The sequence below is a fragment of the Zingiber officinale genome, chromosome 2A, assembly GCF_018446385.1.
Source record: "Zingiber officinale cultivar Zhangliang chromosome 2A, Zo_v1.1, whole genome shotgun sequence".
In the NCBI taxonomy this organism is placed as follows: Eukaryota; Viridiplantae; Streptophyta; class Magnoliopsida; order Zingiberales; family Zingiberaceae; genus Zingiber; species Zingiber officinale.
Genome location: NC_055988.1, coordinates 66,717,452 through 66,733,346, shown reverse-complemented (window position 1 = coordinate 66,733,346; position 15,895 = coordinate 66,717,452).

The following is a 15,895-nucleotide window of genomic DNA, read 5'->3' as shown; positions in this document are numbered from 1 at the left end:
TCCTCAAAAGGTTCCACGCCTTGCAAGATTCGATCCGTGACATAAATAGAATTTTACATTTTTTGATCCTATATTCCTCGAAGGAATGTACATGTATCTAGATCAAAAAATAAAATCCTAATAAAACTAAATACAGCTCCTGCTGTATTTTATAATACAAGCATGCACACATAATAAAATGGCCTTAACATGTCCAAGGGTCCAATCACACACACAATATCTATAAGCCATAATAGTTGGATACTGCATCCACAAAGTTAGCACATCCAACTATTATCCTGCCTAAATTATGTATGACATGTGCATAATTAAACTAATACCAAATACACAGAGGTAAAACTCTAGCTCTGATACCAATTGTTGGTTGCTACTTGGAAAACCTAATGGTTCCACTGTACAAAAATTTTGTACAAAGGTCTGAACCTTTTCCTTGCTACCATGTGTTCTTTTAAATTAAACTAGGATCGCCTGCGGAACTTAACACGTTTGATCCTAAGTTTAATTTATTTGTTCTTTTAGGTTTAGACTTGGATCTCCTGCGGAACTTAACACGTTTGATCCAAATCACCTAGGTTATTAATTCCATTAAATATTAATTTCCAAAATTGGCTTCCAGGACTGCATGGCGAGGCACATGGCCTTCTTGGATATGGGAACAACCACCACCGCCTAGACAACACCTTTTAAGGAAAGCTAATATTGAATTTCCTTAAATAACTTTAGGTCAACCAAAAGGAACAATCAAATCACAAGGAAAAGAAAAACAAAAGAACACAACATCGAAAACTAATTCGAAATACTAGAATCGCATGCCTCTTGTATTTGGTATTTTTACAAAGAAATAAAACTAGTATGATGTAGAAATTAAATACTAGTGTACCTTTTCTTTTGCAAGCAAAAACCTCTAGGTCTTCTACCGTATTCCTCTTCTAACCTCGGACATTGTGTGGGCAACGATCTTTCGAGATGAGAAACCACCAAAACACCTTCTTCTCCTTTCTTCAAGTTTCGGCCAAGCACAAAGCTTCCAAAAGATGAAGATCTTTTTCCACCAACCAAGCTCCAAGGGATGTAAGCTTTCTCTCCTTCTTCCTCAAGATAGATCCGGCCACCTTCTCCAAGCTCCAAGAGATAAAGGATTTCGGCCACACAAGAGGAAGAGAGAAAAGGAGAAGGGCCAGCCACACCAAGGAAGAAAAGAGGGAGAAAATTGAATAGAGTCGTTAGCCATGAAGCCTCATCTACCCCCTCTTTTATAATCCTTGTTCTTGGCAAATAAGGAAATTTAATAAAAAACTTCCTTAATTCTTTTGCCATGAAAAAGAAAAATTATTTAATTAAAAATAATTTTCTTTTCTTAATAACAATGGTCGGCCACCTCAAGCCCCAAATCAAGGAAAGTTTTAATTAAAACAAGAATTGAAACTTCCTAATTTGTTTACGGAAATTTGTAAAAATTTCTCCAATAATTTTAATCCCTTCATGATTGGTTAATAAAAAGAAAATTTTATAAATTAAAATCTTTCTTTTAAACATGTGGATAAAAAGAAAGTTATCTCTAAAAATTAAAATCTCTTTTAATATACAAATAAGGAAAGATATCAAATCTTTTCTTAATCTCTTGTAGAAACTTATAAAAGAGAATATTTAATTTTTAAACTCTCTTTTAAATCATGAACATGGTTAAAAAGGAAAGATTTCTTAAAATTTAAAATCCACCTTTTAATCGACAAATAAGGAAAGATTTCAAATTTTAAACTCTTTTTTAAACATGTAGATGATTTACAAATAAAGGAAGTTTTTACCAAAAATTAAAAACATCCTTTTAATTTACAAATAAGGAAAGATATTAATCTCTTCTCTAAATCTTTTGTAGAAAGCTATAAAAGGAAATTTTTAATTTTTTAAACTCTCTTTTAAAACCATGATATCCACATAAGAAGTAATTTTAATAAAAATCCTTTTTAATATTCTAGTGGTCGGCCACCTAAGCTTGGGACCCAAGCTTTGGCCGGCCACCAACTTGGCTCATCCACTTGGTCTTGGCCGGCCCTAGCTTGGGTTCCAAGCTAGCTTGGCCTGCCCCATTGGATGGGTAAGAAGGTGGGTATGTGGTGGGTATAAATCTCTATATACAAGAGGCTACGATAAGGACCGAGAGGAGGAATTGGTTTTGGTCTTCCGATAAAATTAAGCATCCCGTGTTCGCCCCGAACACACAACTTAATTTTATCAATAATAATTCATTCCACTAGAGAACTATTATTGAACTACCGCACCAATCCCAAATTACATTTTGGGCTCCTTCTTATTATGAGTGTGTTAGTCTCCCTGTGTTTAAGATGTCGAATGTCCACTAATTAAGTGAGTTACTGACAACTCATTTAATTAATATCTTAGTCCAAGAGTAGTACCACTCAACCTTATCGTCATGTCGGACTAAGTACACCTGCAGGGTTTAACATGACAATCCTTATGAGCTCCTCTTGGGGACATTCTCAACCTAGATTACTAGGACACAGTTTCCTTCTATAATCAACAGCACACACAATAAGTGATATCATTTCCCAACTTTTCGGGTTTATTGATTTATCGAACTAAATCTCATCCATTGATAAATTAAAGAAATAAATATCAAATATATGTGCTTGTTATTAAATTAGGATTAAGAGCACACACTTCCATAATAACTGAGGTCTTTGTTCCTTTATAAAGTCAGTATAAAAGAAACGACCTCTAATGGTCCTACTCAATACACTATAAGTGCACTAGTGTAATTATATAGTTAAGATAAACTAATACCTAATTACACTACGACCTTCTAATGGTTTGTTCCTTTCCATCTTGGTCGTGAGCTACTGTTTATAATTTATAAGGTAATGATAACATGATCTTCTGTGTGTGACACCACACACCATGTTATCTTCAATATAAATTAATTGAACAACTGTAACGCCCAAAAATTCTCAAAATAATTATTAGAAATATCCTAGTATTTTTCTGGAATTTTAGGATATTTTTACAGAATTTTTAGAGTAGCCAAAGTAGCAAAAATAAATAGAAAATGAAAATAGCCTACGCGGGAATTGAACCTGAGACCTAGCGAACCCTATGACATATAGATAGCTTTAGTAAACCAAGTGAACCCAGCAGGGCCGTGCTGAAAGGAAAGGGAACCAATTAAATTTATATTCAAGTTGGGCCGAAATTACCACTTAATATAAATAGGAAATTATTAAGTGGAGGTTTATTTTTAATCGGGATTTCTTCTCCTCAAACCCTCACCGACGCCACCTCTCCCTTTCTCCTTCTCTCGACGCCAACCACAAGAACAACCTATGGCTCCTCTCCTAAGGGCTCAAGGAGCTCCTTTTGGCGACGACTTCGACACGAGGACGCTTCCCTCCGCGAGAGGAACGCATAGACGTGAGAAGATCGTCGAAAGGATCGTCTCCTCCGGAATTCTAGGGATTAGAATCGTAAGAAAATCCAAACAGGAGGTAAGAAACCCCTCACCTGTAGTATGAGTAGCTTTCGTATGATTGTATGTATTGTTTTAGTCGTATGCAGATTTTTAGCAATAGGGTGTGAATTAGCGCACACCAAGCGTTTGATTAAATGCTTAGCTTAGTTAAATGCCATCCTAGACATTTTAATAGCTTAGATAAATGTAATAGAGGCATTTTTATAGTTCATATGGTCTTGCTACAGCTTTTATGGAACTAGATGTCCAATGGGTGGGCTCCCACAGTCGCCTCTAGGTTCAGACAACCTAGTCCTAGGTTTAGATAACCTAGTAAAAGCAAGACAAGAATTTATTAGCTTAGGTTCAGTATTTTACTTTCTCAGTGGCACTGTACCGAATTAGATATCCATTGGGTTGGACTCCCACAGTCGTCCCTAGGTTCAGATAACCTAGTAACCCTACTAAGTTCGGGACTTGCAAACCCGGATCTAGTTAGGGATGCGCGCATAGGACGTATAGATGACGGGCCCATCAGTAGCATGATTAGTATTTTCACCTATTATATGTACATAGTTTTCAAACTCTCACAAGATAGTTAGGTGAATTCAGTACAGCTTTAGCACTAGCTAGAATTAGCTCAGTTTAGCTTTTCTATCAGTTTAGTTCTCTGTTGATACAACATGATAGTTTATGATTAGTTTTATTGCCATGTTTAGTTTCTTAGTTCCATGTTTTGTATGCCAGAATGCCATGTCTTAGCATGTTCAGCACATATTTTAAATATCATGTTTTGAAACCATGAATTGCATCGTTTGCATGTTTTAGTGAGGTAGATGGTTTCTTACTAAGCTCTCAAGCTTACAGATATTTTTTTTCCTTGTACTGCAGATAAAGGTAAAGGAAAAATGGACTAGCGGAGGCTAGAGGTCAATGCGATGAAGATGTGTGTGGATGGAACTTGGAATAAAGATCCTAGGGAATCTCAGCAAGCTTGTTTTAAGCACTAAAACCTTTTAGCATTTTATTATTTTGCACCTTAGTATGTTAATTGCTATGAATTAGTTAATCATGCTTAGAACACTATTTATGTGATGTTAGAATGTTTTGCATTTAGTTTAGAATTGATATAAGTAATTTTGGCATGAACCAGTGCTGAAATCAGAGCTTAGCTGCAAAATCAGAAACTCCAATCGATCGGTGGATCGATTGGGGGTCATCAATTGATCAATGGATCGATTGGCAGCTTGTTCCGCGAACAGACTGTGTCTAGATCGATCAACCGATCGATCCAGCCTAGTTTCATCGCGAACAGAGAGCTCCGGAATCGATCACTGGATCGATTGGTTAGCCTGGATCGATCAGCCGATCGATCCAGAATACTGCCCGAGCACAGTAGCGTGTTGAATCGATCACTGGATCGATTGGCCAGTCTGGATCGATCTGCCGATCGATCCAGAACATCGCCCTGAGCACAGTAGCATGCTGGATCGATTACTGGATCGATCCAACCCAGGATCCGCATACAGTAGCATGCTGGATCGATCACTGGATCGATCCGACTATTCCAATCGATCAATGGATCGATTGGGAGGCCTGATAATAGCCAGAAATCCTCAGCCCAGTTCCTTGACCATGGGGGAATGTAAAACATGTCATGAATAGTTTAGATTACATCCCTTAGCACATATAGAATCAAGAAATGATAATAAATTAGCAAAGTTTTAATTAGTACAGCTTCCGCACCTAGATTGAGTAATGGTCAGGGAATAGTTAGCCCAGCATAATGTGACGATCAGCCTTACAGCTTAGTTAGTAGAAGGCGGGTCGTTACAACAACTACATTTATCATAAATGTAGACATTTGACCAATGTGATTCTTATAAATATTTATACCAAAAGCTAGGCTTTTAGTATACATCCTAACAATAATATGCTCCCTGTGGGTTACACGGATTCAAACTTCCAATCAGATAGGGACAATAGTAAGTTTACATCAGGCTATGTGTTTACTTTAGGAGGTGGTGCCATTGCATGGAGGAGTGTTAAGAAGAAATGCGTTTCAGACTCAACCATAGAAGCTGAGTATGTGGCAGCCTCTGAGGTAGCCAAAGAAGCTGTATGGCTCAAGAACTTCCTAATGGACTTAGATGTGATTCCTGGTTTGCCCAAAATCATCATAATTTATTGTGATAATAGCAGTACAGTTGCAAACTCGAAGGAACCACGAGCCCATAAGGCGAGTAAACATATAGAGCGCAAGTACCACCTGATACGAGACATCATAAAGTGAGGAGAAGTTGTTGTCACCAAGATTACATCAGCAGATAACCTGACAGATCCTTTTACTAAGGCCCTTCCGGTAAAAGCTTTTGATCGGCATGTGGAGGGGATGGGAATCAGATGTATGGCAGTAGATATGACAGCGTAGCCTTTTAGTATAAGTGGGAGATTGTTAAAGTGTATACTAAAAGCCTATCTTTTGTAAACATTTATTTTGAAATAAAGAATCACATTGGTAAAAAATGTCTACATTTATATGCTAAGTGTAGTTGTTCAATTAATTTATATTGTAGATAACATGGTGTGTGGTGTCACACACAGAAGATCATGTTATCGGTTCTTTATAAATTATAAATAGTAGCTCACGACTAAGATGGATAAGAACAAACCATTGGAATAGTTGTAGTATAATTTGGTATTAGTTTATCTTAATTATAAAATTACACTAGTACACTCTGAGTGTATTGAGCAGGACCAATTAAGGTAAGTTCTTTTTATACTGACTTAATAAAAGAACAAAACCTTAGTTATTATGGAAGTATGTGTTCTTAATCCTAATATAATAACAAGCACATTTATTTAGTATTTATTTCTTTGACTTATCAAAGGGTGAGATTTAGCTCGATAAATCAATAAGTCCGATAAGTTGGGAAATGATATTACTTATAGTGTGTGTTGTTGATTATAGAAGGAAACTGTGTCCTAATAATCTATGTTGATAATGTCCCCAAGAGAAGTTTATAAGGATTGTCATGTTAAACCCTGCAGGTAGACTTAGTCCGACAGAACAATAAGGTTGAGTGGTACTACTCTTGGACAGAGATATTAATTGAAGTCAGTTGTCAGTAACTCAATTAATTAGTGGACATCCGACATCTTAAACACAGGGAGATTAACACACTCATAATAAGAAGGAGGCCAAAATGTAATTTGGGATTGATGCGGTAGTTCAATAATAATTCTTTAGTGGTATGAATTATTATTGATGAAATTAAGTTGGGTGTTCCGGGCGAACACGGGAATCTTAATTTCATTGGGAGACCAAAACCAATTCTTCCTCTCGGTCCCTATCGTATCCTCTTATTTATAAAGAATTATACCCACCTTCTTACCCACCCTTAGGTGGCTGACCAAGCAAGCTTGGAGCCCAAGCTTGGGCCGGCCAAGCCAAAGGCTTGAGCCAAGTGGGGTGGCCGGCCATTGCTTGGAACCCAAGCTTGGTGTGGCCGGTCATATAAAATTAAAAGGATTTTATTTTTTTTTAAATCTTTCTTATGTGGAAGCCATGATTTAAAAGGGAGTTTAAAAATTAAAAATTTCCTTTTATAGTTTCTACAAAAGGATTAAGAGAAATGTTTGATATCTTTCCATATTTGTAGTTAAAAGGAAGATTTTAATTTTGAAGAAAACTTTCCTTTTTGGAAATCATCCACATGTTTTAATAGAGATATTTTAATTTATAAAAGTTTCCTTTTATAACCAACCATGAAGGGAATTTTTTAAAGAGAAATTTTATTTTTAAAATTTCCGGAAACAAATAAAGAAATTTTAACTTTGTGTTCAAAACTTTCCTTATTTGGAGCATGATGGTGTGGCCGGCCATAAGCATGGTTAAAAGGAATTTTTAATTAAATTTTCCTTATTATCCAATGGCAAGAAAAATAAGGAAATTTTAATGATAATTAAAATGCCTTATTTGCCATGACCAAGGATTATAAAAGAGAGGGAAGGGGTGCCTTCATGAGATACACAACTCTTCTATTCCTCTCTCTTTTCTTCCTTGGTGGTGGCTGACCCTATCATCTATCCCTCTCTTCTTCTAGTGGCCGAACCTATTATGCTCTTGGAGCTTGTTTTGGTGGCCAGATTTGCTTGTTGAAGGAGAGAAAGAAGGCTTTGTTTCTTAATTTTCCTTGGAGCTTGGTTGGTGGCCGAGACTTGCTATCTCTTGGAGAAGGTTGCTTGGCCGAAACTTGGAAGAAGGAAGAAGGAGGCTTGGTGGATTCTCATCTCGGTAGATTGTTGCCCACACAATGTCCGAGATAAGAAGAGGAATATGATAGAAGATCAAGAGGTTGTTGTTTACAAAGAAAGGTATAACTAGTAATTATTTTCCGCATCATACTAGTTTTCTTTGTATGAATTCTAAACAAAAGAGGTTAGAGATTCTAGGTTTTGAATTTTCGTTTCAATTTGTGTTTCTTTTCTGTTTCGATCTTGTGATTCGATTGTTCTTTATGGTTAAACCAAGGGTTACTATAGGGAGATTGAATATTAAATTTCTTTGAAAGGCTTTGCCTAGGCAGTGGTGGATGCTCCCATACCTAAGAAGGCCTAGTGCCTCGCCACGTTTCGTCCTAGAAGCCAATCTTAGAAATAAATATTTAATCGACTTTGTAACATGGGTGAACTTGGATCAATAATGTTAAGTTCCGTTTACGATCCAAGTCTAAATCTAAAAGAACAGATAAGTTAAACTTGGAATCAATAATGTTAAGTTCTGTTTGCGATCCCAGTTTAATTTCTAAAGAATACAATAGGTTGTTAGGAAAGGTTCGACACTTGTACAAAAAATTTGTACAGTGGAACCGATACGATCTTTCGAGTAGTAACCAACTCCTAGCAAGGAGGAGAAGCGCCGACCCCTAGCAAGGAGAAGAGGCGCCGACCCTAGGAACGAGGAGATTAACCAAAAAACCAACGTAGATGGGTGGATGCAAGGCTTTATATACAGGTTACAACAGAGACCTAGAGGAGGAATTGGTTTAGGCCTCCTGATGGGCTTGGGCTTTTAGTGTTCAGTCCGAACACTCAACTCAAGTCCATCAATAATAACCCATACCACTAAAGGGTTATTATTGAACTATCGCACCAATCCCATATTACTATATGAGCTCTTTCTTATCATGATTGTGTTAATCTCCTTATGTTTAAGATATCGTATGCCTGTCAATTAAATGAATTACTGATAACTCAATTAATTAACATATGATTCCAAGAGTAGTACCACTCAACTTTATTATCATGCCCAACTAAGTCCACCTACAGGGTTTACATGATAATCCTTATGAGCTCCTCAAGGGGACATCATCATCCTAAATAATTAGGATACAGATTCTTTTTATAATCAACAACATACCATATAAATAGTACTATTTCCCAACTCATCAGGCCTATTGATTTAACGAATAAATCTCACCCATTGAAAAGTTAAAGAAATAAATACTATGTATACATGCTTGTTATTATATAGGGATTAAGAGAACGCACATCTATAATAATAGAGGTTCTGTTCTTTTATGTAGTCAGTACAAATCAAATAACCTCAGACGGTCCTGCTCAATATACACATAGTGTACTAGTGTAATTTTATAGTTAAGATAGACTAATACCAAATTACACTATAACTGTTCCAATGGTTTGCCCCAATATATCTTAGTTGTGAGCTACTATTTATAATTTATAAGGAATCGATAACATGATTTTCTGTGTGGCATCTCACGCCATGTTATCTACAATATAAATTAAATGGACAACTATATTGACATATATATAAATATAAAATACAAACATTTGACCAAAGTGATTCTCATTTCAAAATATTTCAAAAATAGATGTTCTTACAAAAGCTAGGCATATAGTATACATCCCAACAATCTTCCACTTATATTAAAAGACTATGCTGCCATAAGCGTTGTGATGTGCGTAGATTATATATACATTTATGCATATTTGGACGCACATCTACTTGTATTTTATTAGAATAATCTATGTTTATTGTACCCTATTTCATTATAATATCATACTTCCATTATGTTTTGTTCGGAGATCTACTCTTTACTTGTTTTTATTGACAGAATGCTATTTGGAAACAAAATGGAGTAAAAACACACACAAGAGCTTGGGCCATGTAGGTCACACGGTCGTGTTGCCATATCTTGCTTTGGCTGTGCCAATGGTCCATTGAAAGGAGGACCACGGCCGTGTGACCTATACAGCCGTGTCAACAATCTAGAGGCAGAGAAAGGCAAGGCCATGCCATTTCTCCAGAGGCCATGTCATCCCCCTCGTGTCCAATCAGCACACGGTCGTGCCAAATGGCACGGTCGTGCCAAGTTTCCAGTGGCGAGGAAGGCCACGACTGTGTGAATCCACACGACCGTGTAACTTTGGCAGAGAGGAAGAAGGCCACGGCTGTGTGAGCCACACGACCTTGTGACTCAACCCGAGATGAAGTTGTGTGAAGCCGTGTGGATTCCACACGGCCGTGTGACGAAGAACACAGGCCGTGCCACACCAAAATAGGGCTGTGTTGAATTCTGGGCAGATTGCAGACCGATCATAATTTGGCCATAACATTGCGCTCCATTAGAGTTTTGGGATGTTCTTTATACTGAAACGTAGAAAACTTCAAGAACTACAACTTTTCTTCAGATGCAACAGAGAGAAAGCAATGTCTGCCCATTGTAAATGGCACGGTCGTGCCTCCCAACCACGGGTTCAACTGGACCTCTGCCCAAACTGCAGACCAAACTTTGAACTGCCATAACTTTTAGCTCAGTTGGAGGCAGAGCTCAATCTAAGTATCAGATTGAAGATAATTTCAAGAGATAAAACTTTGGTTTAGGGTGAATCATGATAAAACCTGTTTTAATAGGTGAAAAATCCAGTTTACCGGACCCCTGTAATCCTGGTTTTCCTGGGCAGCTTGGAGGAGGTATAAAAGGGCCAAGATCCTCATTCTTTGACTCGTCTTGGATTTGGGACTTCGTCCCTCTCCTTAGGGAAGGGTTCTCCCCTTAGGGGGAAATCCTAGAGCTTCATTCTCATTTATTCCTTCACGATCCGTCCATCTTCGGAGCAAAGAGGCATCCCCAAGACATCGGAATCATCGGCAAGCATCTCTTCTTCCCCTTCTTCTCGGATCTAGGGTTGTAAGTATGCTTTATTTTATGTTTTGGGTTTGTTCTTCCTTAGCAATGGAGTAGATCTCCAGATCTAGGATGTAGGAAGTATTTGTGATGTGATGAATGATGTAAAACTATGTAGATTTACCATGATTCTATTCAATGACTTGTTGATGCCTTGTTTATGTTTGATGATGTGTGTGTGTGTGTGAATGCTTATATATATCTTTTGCACATTTTATCAAATGGTTGAGTAGAATTGTTAATCCCGTAGGGGGGATACCCTAGATTGTATTGTCGCGGGGTGTCATGACAGGGTTACCCCATTAAACGGATGTCTAGGGTATCACCTTGAAAGGAGAAGCAAATCTCCACAAGGAAGTAGGGGATCGAACATAATCTCTATTTCTATATCTATGTTATTGTGTGTTAGTGTGTTTCTGTGTTGTATGACCACGGGGCATCGTGACAGGGCTGCCCCATTAAACAGACTTCATAGGAATCACTTCCATTCAGTAGCATAGGACATGGAGTAGGAGATCATGCCGGCTTATCCACTGCAGGGGAGACTTGGTAATGAATCTAACTTCCTACAAGCGCATGAACATAGAGGATAGAAACTAAGCAATCTATGTAACATCGCTTAACATTACAAGGAAACTAAAATACTAGAATCTATCATCCTCCATCTCTTTAGCTCAACCCCTCTTGAGATCCATTTTCCCTCTTCCCTCTTTTCTTTCTCCTACTTTCTTCCCCAACCAACCTTACGTTTGTCTAGATAATTCACTGTGCAAAGTTAACTAGTGCTTAATCAACAGTCCCTGTGGATACGATAATCTTTTATATTACTGACGACGTAATCATACACTTGCAGTGACGTAACATGCTGCCATACATCTGATTCCCATCCCCTCAACATGCCTATCAAAAGCTCTCGCCGGAAGGGCCTTAGTGAAAGGATCTGCCAGGTTATCTACTGATGTAATCTTTGTGACAACAACCTCTTCTCATTTTACGATGTCTCGTATCAGGTGGTACTTGTGCTCAATGTGTTTACTTGCCTTATGAGCTCGTGGTTCCTCAAGTTTTCTACCACACCACTATTATCACAATAAATTGTGATAACTTTGGGCAAACCAGGAATCACATCTAAGTCCATCAAGAAGTTTCTGAGCCATACAACTTCTTTGGCTGCCACAGAGGCTGCCACATACTCAGCTTCCATGGTGGAGTCTGAAATGCATTTCTACTTAACACTCCTCCATGCTATGGCTCCACCTCCTAAAGTAAACACATACCCCGAGGTTGATTTACTATTGTCTCTGTTTAATTGGAAGTCAAAATTCGTGTAACCCACAGGGAGCAAATCATCTGCCTGGTAAACCAACATATAATCTCTAGTCCTTTTCAAGTACTTTAATATATGTTTTATGGGAGTCTAATGTCCCTGTCCTGGGTTACTTTGATATCTGCTAATCATATCCACGACAAAATAGATATCCGGTCTCGTACATAGCATCGCACACATTAGACTTCCTACAGCCGAAGCATAAGGAACTGCCTTCAACTCCTCTATCTCCTTTGGTATCTTAGAACACATCTTTTTAGATAAAGGTACTCCATGCCTAAAAGGTAGAAAACCTTTCTTGGAGTTTTTTCATGCTAAAACGAGCTAGGATAATATTGATGTATGAAGCTTGGGATAAGCACAACATCCTTTTCTTACGATTCCTTATTACTTTGATCCCAAGAATATGTCCACATTCTCCCAAGTCCTTCATATCAAACTGCTTGGATATCCATACCCTTACGTCTGACAACACTTTAACATTGTTGCCAATGAGCAAAATGTCATCTACATATAGTACAAGAAATACCATAATGTTTTCGTCATTTTCTTGTATACACTGAAGGCACTGAAATTCCGTCCTGTTTAAATTTCCTTGTACAAAAATTGTACAAGTACAGAACTTTTTCTAGCAACCCGCATGTTCGATCAAACATATGTTTGATCAATCAAGCAAGTTCTTGACGGATCAAAGTACACCTTGATCAAAGTACAAGATCACTGTCCTCTTGTGTTGGTATTCAAAATCTATACGAAGAAAACAAAACTAATTACGTAGCGGAATTAAAGAACTAGTTGTACCTTTCTTCGTAGCTAAAGACCTCTTGATCTTCTGCCATATTCCTCTCCTCTTCTTGGACGTCGTGTGGGAGACGATCTACCAAGACAAAACCACCCTCCTTCTCTTCACGGTTTCCAAACTGTCGGTTACAAAAGAAGGCTCGGATGGGGCACCTTCTAATTTTCTTCCTCTTCTTTAAGCCACCGGCTACCAAGGGAATGTTAGAGTGTATACTAAAAGCCTAGATTTTTGTAAACATTTATTTTATGAAATAAGAATGACATTGGTCAAGTGTCTGCATTTATGTTAAATGAAGTTGTCCATGTAATTTATATTGTAGATAACATGGTGTTTGGTGTGACACAGAAGATCATGTTATCAGTTCCTTATAAATTATAAATAGTAGCACACGACGAATATGGAAATGGACAAACCATTGGAATGGTCGTAGTGTAATTTGGTATTAGTTTATCTTGACTATATAATTACACTAGTACACTTAGAGTGTATTGAGTAGGACCATTTGAGGTTATTCTTTTTATACTAACTATATAAAAGAACAAAACCTCTGTTATTATGGAAGTGTGTACTCTTAATCATGATATAATAACAAGCACGTATACTTAATATTTATTTATTTAATTTATCAAAGGGTGCAATTTAGTTCGTTAAATCAATAGGCCCGATAAGTTGGAAAATAATATTACTTATATTGTGTGTTGTTGATTATAGAATGAAACTATGTCATAATAATCTAGGTTGATAATATCCCCTTGAGGAGCTCATAAGGATTGTCATGTAAATCCTGCAGGTGGACTTAGTCCGACATGACAATAAGGTTGAGTGGTACTACTCTTGGAGCTAGATATTAATTGAGTGAGTGTCAGTAACTCATTTAATTAATGGACATTCGATATCTTAAACACAGGGAGATTAACACACTCATGATAAAAAGGAGTCCATAATGTAATTTGGGATTGGTGCGGTAGTTCAATAGTAGCTCTTTATTGGTATGAGTTATTATTGATGAACTTGAGTTGGGTGTTCGGGGTGAACATCGGAAATTCAAGATCATCAAGAGACCAAAACCAATTCCTCCTCTCAGTCTCTATTGTAGCCTCTTATATAAAGCCTTATATCCACCCAAAGCCTAGCCTCTTAGCCCATGTTAGGGGTCGGCCCCTATCCTTGCTTGGAGCCCAAGAAAGGGACCGACCAAGCCAAGCTTGGAGCTATAGCTAGGGCTGACCAAACCTTGCTTGGTGCCCAAGCAAGTGGCTGACCAAGTAAGGAAAGGAAAGAGAATTTTATTAAAAATAAAATTTTGATAAAATCTTTCCTTTTATATTTTTATCCACATGATTTTAAAAGAGAGTTTTAAATTTTAAATCTTTCCTTTTATAGATTTTCAACAAAGGATTAAAAGAGAGATTAGATATCTTTCCTGTAAGATCGAACAAAATTTAGATATCTCCACAATTGCATAATATTATCCACTTTGGGCCTAAGCCCTCATGATTTTGCTCTTGGGCTCTACCCAAAAGGCCTCATGCCAAATGGAGATATCTTTCTCTTATAAACCCATGCCAAATGTTTGTAACCTTGCAACCCCAACAATCCCCCACTCAAATAAAGGACCACAGGCTTCCCACGTCCGATCCTCGACCCACCAGGTCTTACTGCCCCTCGATCCACTCGACCTACTAGGACTTCCTTGCCTACCGACAACTAAGACTTCCTACCTAGTGTCTAGTCCTCTTGATCCGAACATAGGAGCCCCCACTTTCTCTGTTCGAGGTCAATATTGTACTCACATGGCTCAATCAGATCATAGCTCTTATGCACAGTCGACGGTTAAACCTTCTGGCAGTCCAGACTCTGATATCAATTATAGGATCGAAAAGAATTTAGATATCTCCACAATGGTATGATATTGTCCACTTTGGGCCTAAGCCCTCATGGTTTTGCTCTTGGGCTCTACCCAAAAGGCCTCATGCTAAATGGAGATATCTTTCTCTTATAAACCCATGATCTTTCCTGTGTTTTCAATGTGGACTATGTTTGCAACTTTGCAACCCCAACATTTCCTTATTTGTAGATATCTATAATGTTAAAAGAAAATTTTTAATTTTTAAGAAAACTTTCCTTTTTATAACCATGATATAAAAGGAGTTTTATTTTTTAGATCTTATCTTTTAAAAGGATTTAAAAGAGAGAGATTTTAATTTATAAAACATTCATTTTATAGCTAACCACAAAAGGGATATTTTAAAAGAGAGATTTTAATTTTTGTTTAAAATCTTCCCTTGTTTGTTTGATAAGAGGTGGCCGGCCATGTCATGAATAGAAAAGGAAGTTTTATTTTTTTTTATAAAACTTTCCTTTTTTGGATTCTCCAAGGATTATAAAAGAGAGTTAAAGGGTGCCTTCATGGAACACAACTTCTATTCTATTATTCCTCTCCCTTTTCCTTTGGTGGCCGACCCTCATCTTTTCTCTCTTCTCCTTTTGTTTTCCACATTGTGGCCAGCGGCATCAATTCTTCTAGGTGTCTTGGTGGCCGGTTACTAGGAGGAGAAGAAGAAGAGAAAGGAGCCCCTCTTGTCTAGATCCCTTTGGTGGCCAGAGCTTCGAGGAAGAGAAGAAGGTTTTGGTGGATTTCTTCTTGGTAGATCGTCGCCTACACGACGTCCAAGAGAAGGAGAGGAACACAATAGAAGATCAAGAGGTTTTTTTAACAAAGAAAGGTATAACTAGTTGTCTTATTCCGCATCATACTAGTTTTCTTTGTACGGATTTTTGAAATACCAAACACAAGAGGCTAACGATTCTAGGTAATCGATTTTATGTTTCGATGTTGTGTTTATTTTGTTTTCGATCTTGTTATTTCGATTGTTCTTAGTGGTTACACCTAGGGTTACTATCAGGAGATTAAATATTGAATTTCATTGAAAGGCTTTGTCTAGGAAGTGGTGGATGATCCCATATCTAAGAAGGCCTAGTGCCTCGCCATGTTTAACCTAGAAGCCGATCTTTGAAATAAATATTTAATCAACTTTGTAACATGGGTGGATTTGGATTAATAATGTTAAGCATCATTTGCGATCCAA